The sequence below is a fragment of the Theobroma cacao genome, chromosome 6 (assembly GCF_000208745.1).
Source record: "Theobroma cacao cultivar B97-61/B2 chromosome 6, Criollo_cocoa_genome_V2, whole genome shotgun sequence".
In the NCBI taxonomy this organism is placed as follows: domain Eukaryota; kingdom Viridiplantae; phylum Streptophyta; class Magnoliopsida; order Malvales; family Malvaceae; genus Theobroma; species Theobroma cacao.
Window position 1 is genome coordinate 195,993 of NC_030855.1, and position 12,305 is coordinate 208,297.

A 12,305-nucleotide genomic window follows, 5' to 3' on the forward strand; every position below is an offset into this window, starting at 1 on the left:
GCATTGATTTTATTTTGTCATAGATTCATGATGATTAAATTTATCAAGAATATTCTGTTAAAAAAAACTTGTGGGTGTGATGTATTACCTCGGCATAATTTTATCAAAGTTTAGGGATGATTTAACTGTTAAAAAGTACTCTGATAGCTAAAAAAAAATTTGAAATTAGTATGTGATATATTTGAGGTTATCAGAGGATTTCTTAAGTTATAGATTTGAGGTGGTATGTGGTCCTAATTACTTTATGTGAATTGAAGATTTCTTTTTGGAAGAGATTCTTGCACTTGTTATTATAGTTGTGAAAAATAATGTTATGAAAGTATATTTTGCTGTTTTTGAAGTTATATTGAATGAAGTAACAGAGTGCGCAGTGGAAGCATGATTTGGTTAAAATAAAGATTTTCGGTAACATAGCTAGCGATAGAGATATAAGAAAATAGAGATTGAGTGATTTGTATATTGATGGTGTATGATTATTGATTCTGATATTGAAGATATTTTGAAAATGTAATTAGGTTGAGAAATTATGGTGTTTTGTTGTTTTGATCCCATTAGTAAGGAAGATGAATTGTATAAAATTTGAATTGTATTGGAGTTATGTTGCCTAGCCAAGATTGAGATTTTTGAATTTGCATATTTGGAGTCTATAGAGTTCTAAAAAGTTTAGTACTTTTGTAATTGCATCTTGCTTTGGATAAGAATTGAGATTTTAAGTTTTCGGATGTTTGATTAGTTGGCTATATAAGATTTAGATTTATAATTATGTTGAATTGGCTACTGGATACAAGATCATGTGAAGTTTTGATAGAATATTTTTAGATTACGGAGATGAATTCTTTAAATGAGGAATGTATGTACTATTTGCTTAAACGTTGGACAAGATTTGAAGTTTATGGAATTTTGAATTTAGGGACCAAATTCTATTAAGTGGGGGAGTATGTAATATCCCTCAAAATTATCCTACTTAATTAATTATATAAAAGAATTAATAATTACTAAGTTATAGTCTATATTAAATAAATAACTATAACATAAGTCCAACTTTTTATAATTATGGATATGACCTTTGGGTTTATAAAAAAAAAAAAAAAAGAAGGGCTCTTAAAGCAAATAAAGTATTTTAGTTAATATTAGTTATATTATATCATATTATTTACTACGTTTAAGAGAAAAGTGTAGAGAGGAGGTTAACACAACTTTAATTATCACGTTTGAAAGAAAAATAGATAAAGGAAGTTAAAAAGACAGTTTTCTTTATCATGTTAAAGAAAAACAGTCAAAAAAAGAAGACCATTTGAGAGAAAATAATCTGAAAGAAGAAGAAGAAGGCAAAAAAAGAAAAAATCTATTAAAAAAAGTAGTGATTTAGTTACAATCAGTTTTTAACTTATGAAAATTATATTTTTGCATAGATCGAAATAAAAATCCCTAAGTTTAGTTTATGTTTCTTTTACTTTCGTTCAAATTCAATTCTATTTCAATGACTTTTCGGGGGCATGATAAGTACCAATGGAAAGGTCTAGAAAAGATTTTTTTTAATGGTCTTTATAACATATCGTTTGACTCTGTGGTTAGGAAGATATGAATTTTTAAAGTTGAATAGAAAGCTTTTTTTAATAGTTTTGATGACCTAACTTTGAGTCACTAGAACTCCACATTTCGAAAATGTTTTGAGTCATTTTTTTAGGGCTTTTGTAGTATGAAATGTTCTATTTAATTTGGTGTCAATATCTCGATTAGGGGCTTTTTGTGTTAAGAGAACTGAAGGTTCAAAGTTGGCTACTTGAATCTAAAAATTCAAAAATCTGGGTAAGTCTGTGATAATTTTACACTTTTGGTTTCTGTAACTTGGGAAATTTACAATTTTTTTCATCAAAACTAATTTTAATGTTATAGTGTGACATGAATACTTCAATTTTGTTTTAATTTTATGACTGCAAACAATTTAGGTTAAGAGTTATAAATGCTCGAAGTAAGTCAGATGGTCATAAAAATTTGAAATTTTAAAATTTATAAAAACTCATTTTTAATTATTTTAAAAAATTATTCTTGACATATATTCGACTTATTTTGATAAAAACTTCAAAAATTTAAACTATTTGAATTTTACTTAATTTTTTTATGAATAAATATTTATTTGAAAAATTATTTTTGAATTGACAGATTTTGAAAAATTTGTTAACAATATTCAAAAGTCAAGATTTAATTAGCATTTGATGGTTTCTATTAAATCTTATATTTGTTACTAATTTCAACTTATGAGTTTTTAAGTTTTGAATGTTTTATGTATTTATAAATTATTAAAGAAGATCAATTTTTATTTTTAATCAAAATTAGTGTTGATTAGCGAAAGAGATGCTATATCCTAAATGCCTTAAAATAACTAGTAAGGAGTCATGATTCATTTTGATAAGTTTGTAGTGTTGGTTACTAACTTTGTGAATTTTAAATTAATAGGTTTCAAGAGGATTCTGATTCTTTGTCTTTTGGTTTTGATTTAATGAATCAAATATGTTATTGATATTCCTTCGGTGTTCTTACACTCTTAAAATTAGTCTCAATGTGATTTTTGTACTTGTCTATGATATTTTGTCTAATGGTTTGTTAAATCAGGTGAGCATGCTAATATATGTAAGTAAATGTGATCTCTATACTAAATTTTGAAATATGATTTCAATTTTGTTCTAGAACATGATTTTTATCAATGTATGCATATATGACTATCTTTATGAATATTTACTTTGAAACAATTATGTTTTTTATATGCATGAGATATGTTTTGAGAAAGTGAATATATTATTTTGTAAAATTTAGGTAATCTAAAAATATTTGTTTTCATTTTGTCTCTTAGTATGGCTATGCTTTAACCCTACCAATAGGGGTTAAATGTTGGCCCTATCAACATATATTTTGTGATTAGAAATCAATCTCTTAACTAGACCACAAGTTACAGAATAATGGTATTTGTGATATCTGTTCAGTGCAATCAATAGTTTCTTCTGATATACTTTTGACACATGCCACTAGGATTAATTGTGGTTCTAATTCTGACTCGTGCCACTGGGGTTAATTGTGGTTCTGATTCTAAGCTATGCCACAAGGATTAAATGTGGTTGTAGCATGTTACAGAAGACCGATAAAATTTGAAATTAGTGTGAAATTATGTTTTGTTCTATTATCTGAAAGTTTCAAAATTTTGTTAGCTATGTTATCTGAAGTGAAATTATATTGACTTTTGCTATTTGAAAGTAAAATTTTGAAATACATGATTTTGAATGAGATTACCAAAATTCTGTTTTGATACTTATATGTGTATTAATAGTTTTGGCCTAAACGTTTTGAGCATACTTAATCCAGCTGATGAGATGTCAGTTACTTACTGAGTGGTTGTACTCGTTCTATTAATTCTCATCATTTTATAGATTTCAACATCTTTGCATGTTTGGGAGTTAGACTTGCTTGGCGAGAGCTTTGGTTAACAAGATTAACGTATGTCATTGGATAAATATAAATTTAATGTGAGTATTTAGTTTTTAGCTTTGTTAAGTAGATGTTAGCTAGATAAGAAATTTGTATCTTTTGAAGAATTATATTTTAATATTATATTTAGATATTTGAGGTTTTGTAAAGTGTAAATTTTAAAGAAAGTTTGAAAATAGCATATTTGTTTAGCATGATATTTGTTGCCTTACAAGCTTATAAGATTTATTTCATAAGTACTTGATGTCTGTTAGGTCCCAAAACTTTGGTTTGGGTCATGATAGATTGGCTTAAAGCTCTACGCAAAAAGAGAAAGCAATGCGGGAATCACATGAATCTAGTGATTTTTTTTCTCTTCTGCAACGGAGGACAACGCAACAAATAACAAATCTACTTTTGACCCAAAAATCTAGCAAATACGAGTATTAAATGTAAAGAGCTTAAGATTCAATTAATCAGAGGGAGGAAATAGAGAGAAATATGTGGTGATTGCTATGGGCATCGCAGAGTTGTTGGCTTCATTCTCCAAGTGGGAGACAGTTAGATAGGATTAATATATTTGTGTAGTAATTAATATCAACCAAAAACAACACTAAAAGTATTTCTATCTAGGTAGAACACTAGAAAAGAACAGAATTGAAGCCAAAAAAAATGGATAATACAAAAGAGTTCGAAAGGGTGGTATATGATCATGAATACTATGAGAGTAAACAAAGTGATGGGTCATCAAAATTCTCAGATGTTAAGGCGGTTGGGACAATGAAAGAGCCATTGCTTTTCAAAAACAAGATTAATAACACCTTTCAAATTGCCATTGTTGGTGCAAATGCCTGCCTCATTTAGAGCCTTGATTATGAGTAAGTCTAAATAAATGTTTTCTTGTGTTTTTCTTGCATCATTGTTATATCATTTTGGAATTATTAAAGCAAACCAATTATATTTGATTCAGTTTAGAAGCAAATTGCTGAAATGTAACGCATAAAATAAAGCTTCTAATTATAGGTTTTGTTTTCTTTTGAAAATTGTATTTTCCCATAATGCCTAGTCTAAAGTGACATTACAAAATGACTTCTGAATCTTGTTTTTGTTTAAAAAGTTACTCTAAGAAAGCCAAAGAGCCAAAGCAAAGCCTTGAATTAAATTTAATGACCCCATTAGTTGGTGTTTACCTTTTGTTCTACTGACAAAGCACCTAAACATGCATACAGGGACATCAAAATCGATTGACAACTAAAGGGAAATGAGTCGAAAAGCCACATCTCCCATTTATTGTTTCCTTTTTGAGAAAAAAAGCTTTATATATACTGGAATGATCTCTAACAACCATCAAACACTACTAACTCTCTAAAATTCCCATGCTGTATAGTCTTCATGGCATTCCAACACTGTATGTCATTCATTTGTTCTTTAAAGTTAGCATCACACTGCTTTAACTAGACCTTAATTTGGTTTATGCCTTCTTTTTTTCTCAAGGTCATAGAGAATGATCTTTTTAAGCAGGACTAGAGGTCTAGAGCTAAGGTTGAAATATTCGAGTATATTGTTCTTAAGTGGACTTTAGCATTCTTGATTGGGTTGGGAATAGGGCATGTTGGCTTTTTTAATAACCTTGCTGTTGATAACATAGCTGGTTTCAAACTTTTGCTAACCAACAATCTCATGCTGAAAGAGAAGTAAGTTTAACCGTTACTTTATAAAACTATCTTGCTTTCCTAGCCCTATCACATTATTTCCTACTTAATTTAATTGTCCTTATTATCCTGTTAAATTAGCATATGTTTAGCTCTTGTTTGGTTGCAACTTGACACAGATATAATTGTATGATTCTCCAACAATTTACAAGATAGTTTGGAATACTAGTTTAAAGTTCATTTTTTTTAATTTTGGATTTGAACTGTTTGTTTTTCATTGAAATTTCATAAATTCTTGGGGCTCCACTACATTTCTTATGTACCTAAAACATTTTCCATATGGTCCACCCGCATTCAATTGAGCTATATTGTTCAATTAAGGTGTTATATCAATAAGCACAAACATAATGTTAGTGTAAAGGTCATGATATAATGAATATACACCAGCCATAGTACTTTGTTTTGGAGGTAGTGCCTCCAACATTTGACAACATTTGACACAAAATGCTTTAGTTTATTAACTTGTATCTCTGTATTGGGATTTTGGTTTTCCAGATAGAGCTATACTCTTAGACTAATTAATGTTACCAAAAAAACATGTAAGATTGGCACTTGTAATTTAATTGTTCTTCACATAACTACTTAGCACGTGACCATGGCAATTATTGAATTGACAATGCTTATTTTTAGAAACAGCTTCCTATGGCATTATGAGACTTGTCAGAATTAGGAGTAATTATGAATCATTCTCATTCCAATGTAGATATTATCAGGTATTTGCCGCATATACTGATTGTCACATGGTTTTGGTTGTTGCTACTGTCGCCTTCTATGCTTATATTGCTCCTGCAACTGCAAGCTCTGGCATACCTAAAGTGAAAGCATACTTTCATGGTGTAGATGCTCCATCCATTTTGGTTCCAATTACATGCTTTGCAAAGGTGAGTCACACATTATTAAGTGATACTGTGTGTGTCCATCCACTAACAATTTGAAAACTTAAGTAATTAGTACTAAGTTACTACATCAATGAGCTGAAAATTTAAGGTAATCATTTGTAGCCCATTCTTTGAGGGGTGTAAAACTTTTCCAACTTATCTAGCAACTTTCTAGCCAATAAATGTAACAATGATTGTTTAAATAGTTTTATGATATTGATTCATACCTAGTAGATTTTGGTTCCATATTTGGAGTTGTGGCTAGATTTGTTGTTGGTAAGGAAGGACCTAAGGTACACATTGTTGCTTGCATAGCCTATTTACTTGGGCAGGGTGGTTCTCGTAAGTACCATTTGACTTGGAAATGGCTCAAATACTTCAAAAATGACCAAGATTGACGAGATTTAATCACATGTGGTGCTGCTGCTGGTGTAGCAGCTTTCTGTGCCTCAGTTGGTGGGGTACTCTTTGCATTGGAAGAAGCAGCATCATGTTAACTCTAACCTCTGTGCCATCCTTCTTAGTTAGCATAGTAATAAAATGAAAATATACAACTAGGTGCAACAACCACATGGCTTTTTATTTAATTATTTTTGTTAGTTTATTGTCATCTTCTCTCAATCATCTGACTTAGTATTAAAGTAAAAATAAAAGAAATACAATGGAGTGGAAGTTGAAAATATTGGAAAAACTTGATTACGATATATTAGATTGTTTTTAAAACCTCTAAGGTTGTTCGAAAGCCACACCAAACTTATCAAGGTAATATGATCATTCATAAAAATTGGGAGAAGTATTTTAACTTTCATATGCATCTCAAAAAGACTTTATGCTATATGTAGTTGAGATTTTACTATATTGATGTCAGTTCAGTGCTTTCATATGATCAAGGACTTTAAGGCTCTCTTCTGGTGTTTTACCTTGAAACAAATTCCTATTCTTTTATGAAATTACAAAGGTGGCGGAGTGCCTTACTTTAGTGGACATATTTTACAACAGCTATTGTAGCAATGGTGTTAAGAGGTTTCATAGATTTTTGCCACAGTGGAAAATGTGGCCTGTGTGGGCAAGGAGCATTGATCATGTTTGATGTCAATTCCACAAATCCCAATTACAGTGTCCTAGAACTAGTTGCAATTATATTCCTTTGGATTATAGGAGGAGTTCTTGGAAGCTTGTATAATTATTTTGTGGACAAGGTCCTCCGTACTTACAGCATTATCAACAAGTATGTTTAAGCTCTTTATAACAAAAATGTTAATTACTTGAATATGTTATAAGATACAAATATAAGACTATAATCATTTATAAAAAAATAATTTGCCTGTTATTAAAAAATGTCTTTAAAATTGTGAAGTCTGCTGATATTTTCTTGAAAGATTTGTGTTTAGAACATAAAAAGTACTTATAGTTTTACAATTGACATGCATGTTGCACAAATTCATTCTCAAGGTTTTGTTTTTTTTTTTTAATGCTGAAAATTTCCACAGGGCCCAACTATCCTGTAAATATTTTATTAATAATTAAAAAAATTAAATATAGCAAGGAGGGGGATAAAAACCTGGCCTCTAGAATTACATGAGCAGAGAAAGAAAGAATTCATAAAACATGGATTACTTTCTTTGCAAGAATTTTTGAGGCAAAAGAAAAGTAATTTGCCTGTGTACAAGGATCTAAGATAAGTTTATAAAGATAAAAAGCAAAAAAAAAATAAATCGTAATTTTACATTTATTTGAATCTAACATAAGGTAAATTGAGAATACCCCATAACTTTCCTTGTGCTGCTGAAATAACTTGAAGGCCATGATGTTGATGTCCATGATTCGCTAACCAATCAGCCGCTTGATTTCCTTCCCTATATATATGAGATATCTTATAAGAGAAATAGGTTAAGCATTGGCGTATAGCTGCCAATAAATACCTGTTGTCATGTGAACCCCGATATCCCTCCTTTAACATTTGAATGACGATCATAGCATCCATCTCAATCCAAATTCTCAAAATATTATAATCTTGGCATAGGATAATCCTCTATATAATGCTAATAACTCTGTTTGTACAGAATTTTTAAGGCCTAAGTTTTCAGAAAATGCAAATACTAACGTACTTGTATAATCACGTAGTATCCCACCACCTGTAGCATTTTAAAAATTATTTATAGAGCTACCATTAATATTTAACTTAAATACATCTATCAATGATTTATGCCAATAGATTATTTTTGATTGAGGAGGTTTCTTTCTCTGGAAATTCAGTCCCTACATCTGAGCTATCTGAATATCTCCTCGCCATTGCCAACGTTGGAACTGCCCCCCATACAATAACTGATTTATAAGTTTGAAATTGCGCCATATCACTCAGCTATGATGCATACCCAAGTTCCTATGCTTAGCATCATTTCGTTCCACCCATAGGAACCAAAAAATAAATAAAGGCATTAGTGTACGTATGTGGCCCTGCTTCGTATAATCACCAGAGTATATCCATGCGCAAAAGATGTGAAAAACATTTTGCAGATTAGTAACATAGATTTGAAAGAATTTTGTAAAATACTTCCAAACCTGTTTAGCCACTAGGCTATCCCACATGACATGAATGAGAGTTTCCTCGGAATTATAGCATTGACATTTAGATGCAAATTAGAAACCTTTGTTTTTCAATCTCATCTCCATAGGAATCCAATCATGTAATAATAGCCATAAAAAGAAAGATGTTGTTAGTGGGATACTTTTGTGCCAAATAAAGTTGAATACAAGATTAACTGATTGTCATTGTCGAATTAAATCCTAGGCACTTTTAGTAGTGAAATGCCCGTGAGAAGTAAGAACCCAATAAACAGTGTTATCACGTGACGTGTCAATCGAAATTTGCAAAATATCCCGAATAACCTCCTCTGGCAACAGTAGTTTTAATTTATCCACATCCCACTTATCATTTTCAAAGAAATCGCAAATCTGTGACATAGATGAAGTAAAAGAAGGAAAGTGATTTACCAGAGGTTTGTCCCCCATCCAGCAGTCATGACAAAAGAATAATTTTCCTCTACCAATCCACCATCGCATGTTTTGTTCCATCACCATACAGCTCGCCACCATTCGTTTCCAAGTCTGAAAGTCATGTATTTGGTTTTACATATCGTGGAACCTGACCAACACAATATTTCTGTCTCATAAATTTTGTCCACAAGCTATTGCAGGATTGAAACCTCCACCATAGCTTCATTCCAAAAGCCTCAAAGACACCAGCTATGTTCCTAACATCTAAACCATCTTCTGAAGATGGGAAGGTAATTTTCTACCAAGACATCCAATGTATCCTCTTCCTATCTGCCGAATCTCCCCACAAGAAACTGTTAAACAGTCTTTCAATTTTCTCAATTACACAAATAGGAGGTTTAATGTCACGACCCGATACTCCCTTTGAGCTCGTGACATCCATCGCGATGTCTCAATAGACATTCATTACCCGAAATGTCAATCGAAACCTCACAAGACTCTTGAATCAGTTTTACTTCTCCCCTGTGAATAATAATTACTAAATATCATATTTTAAGGGATATAAACTATTTTTAAATCAAAACAAACAAAAAAAATAATTTTTGCCACACAAGGGTATTTTGGTCATTTTTACCCGAACATTTTGAAACCTGGTGACAATACAGTATACGATCGAAAATATATACATTTCTTATCTAAAAATAATTTTAGCAATCTAAATCATCCATTTGAAATGAAATTATGGCTAATCAAACTAAATAAAAATATTAAATAAAATATTTCATTTTTTATAAAATAATATTTATAGAACTCTGCGTAAATAATTTTTGTAGCGTAAAAGCAAAATATATTCATACAGACAGTGGCACACGCAGTCAGGTATACAAAATATTCTATAATGACATGTGGGCTCCCAAAATAAACAAATATGTACAAGAAGGTAGACCTTTGATTTCTAAGGATGTAAATCTTAAAGTAGATCCTCAACGAAATCAGCTATTTATAGACTATCTTGAGCCTGAAATGGGTAAAAAGAATGGGTGAGTTTATATAAACTCAGTGAGTAAACAAGCATCATCTAAAATATCTAAAGTCGAATAAATGAAGACAACTTAAAATAGTTCATCGTACTATGATTCATAACGTTTCAAACTCATTTCAACTAAATAAAATAATTTCATTTTACTCAAATAATCAACATGGCTTATGAATTTCTTAAAATTTTGGCTCGTGGCAAAACTCATTCTCAGGGATACCTTGGCCGGGGCATCCAACCGAGTCTGCCAAGGCTGTTAAAGAAAAGTTCATATACACATAAAACACATTTTTACGTTTAAAAGCATAGTCGTTCCTTAGCGTTGGCTGAGTTCACCCTCACGTGGTGGTTTAACGTGTAGTGAACTCTAAAACTTTTCCTTAGGAGATATCTTCCGCATCTCTCGTACCAAGATAAAATATAACCAGGTTTACCGTTCCCCTCTCTAATAGGCTGGTCCACGGAAACCCACCACTGCAGTGACTAATCAATATCCCACCAAATCAATAAAAGTTTCGACAGCATGACATGGCAATTATATCACTATCAAGCCTGTTAAGGCAAAACAAACAATTCATACAATTTCAACACAATTTCCAATTCAGCCATTCATGCCAATATCACTATAAGCTATTCAATTCAAACCATAAATTTACAACACAATCAAACAGTCTCCAATTACTCAATTTCTAAAATCATCATTCAATTTCAAAATGATTTATAAAACTCATTTCATTTAATCACATTTTACTTATAAAACATAAGGATTTACTATTTAAACTCATTTTTCTATAAAATCACAAAAACGAATAAAAACTACTTTAGATAATTAAAACGATAAAAAGGTTACTCATAATATCAAGAGTCGAAGTACTCCTAGTCTCGGTCTTCAGGTACAATCTCCTTACCCTTATCGGAAGTTTCACCACCTATACACAATACACGACAAATAATTCAATATATTGTGTCATATCATTATAAATCTATTTCAGGCTCTATATGAATGCATGAGGTTGTTTGGATAGTCACTTAAAGACGGTGTTACACGTTGGTTCAATTATGATCGGAATGGATCGGTTTTTGACCTAATTCGAACTCTCCACCTTTGATTTAACCAAAACATCCAAATTGACTCCAATTATATTCATCACACTTTCAATGTCCCAAAATACACCAAAGCGCCTCAATGAGCTTGACTTTCTTACTGTTATTCAACTTATTTACTAAAAGAACTATACTTTAAAATTACCATTTTCGATTTCCATCACCACCATTCATTAAATTCTAACTAAATAACACAAGATATCACAAGAATCATCATCACTAGGTTTCTTATGAAATTCGGCCATGATGGGTGCATAAACACTATGGTTTTTCATACTTGATTTTTTTATACCATAAATCATTAGTTCCTAACCAAATCACTTGAAATAAAAATCAAATCCACCATCAACAAACCATAAGGAAGATTCGGCTAATGAGGGAGATGGAAGAACATGAATTTTTCTTGTTTGCTTTTCATGCTACACATCACCAACCAACTAAAAACACTAGAATAACATATTTTTCAACTAAATTCATCATCAAATCTTCTCCCCCTAGGTTCGGCCAACAAGGGATCCATCATGAAATCATGAACTTCAACCATGGAAAATGAGAAAGAATGCTTAGGAAAGATAGATCTCAAGCTAAAATTGAAAAATCTTATCTTTTGTCACTTGATTCCTTGAAATTTCAAAAATTTCTCTTGAATTTTCTAACTAGGGTTTTGTTCTTTCTTTCTTTCCTCTTTTCCTTGGTGAGGCCGAACATATGGGAGTGAAATGGGAGAGTCATGCGCTGATTTTTAATGTAAATTATAAAGAAATGAATGTCACCATTCCATTGGTCTATGTTTAACACTTAACAACTAAGCTTTCTTTCACCACCACATAAAATATCTCAATTATCCATAATATAAGATGTTAATGGATGAAATCCTTAGGCATGACAAGTGTTGGGTGATGTAAAATTCCAATTTTGCCCTTTGGTGGCAAAATGATTATTTTGCCCCTACGTCATGAAAATTTCAATTTGACTCCAAATTAATCCTCGAACTCTGAATCACCATATTAAGTCATTCTGGGTTTTTAAAATTCTCAATTTCATTCTTAAAATCTCTATTTGGATTAGTTCGAGGCTTAATTCAATTTAGTTGTATCACTAGGTTTACTGCCGACTTTT

At 31.1% G+C, this 12,305-nt stretch overlaps 1 pseudogene; it reads left to right on the forward strand.

The window, feature by feature from the left end:
- Positions 4,132–7,287, forward strand: LOC18595032 (annotated as a pseudogene).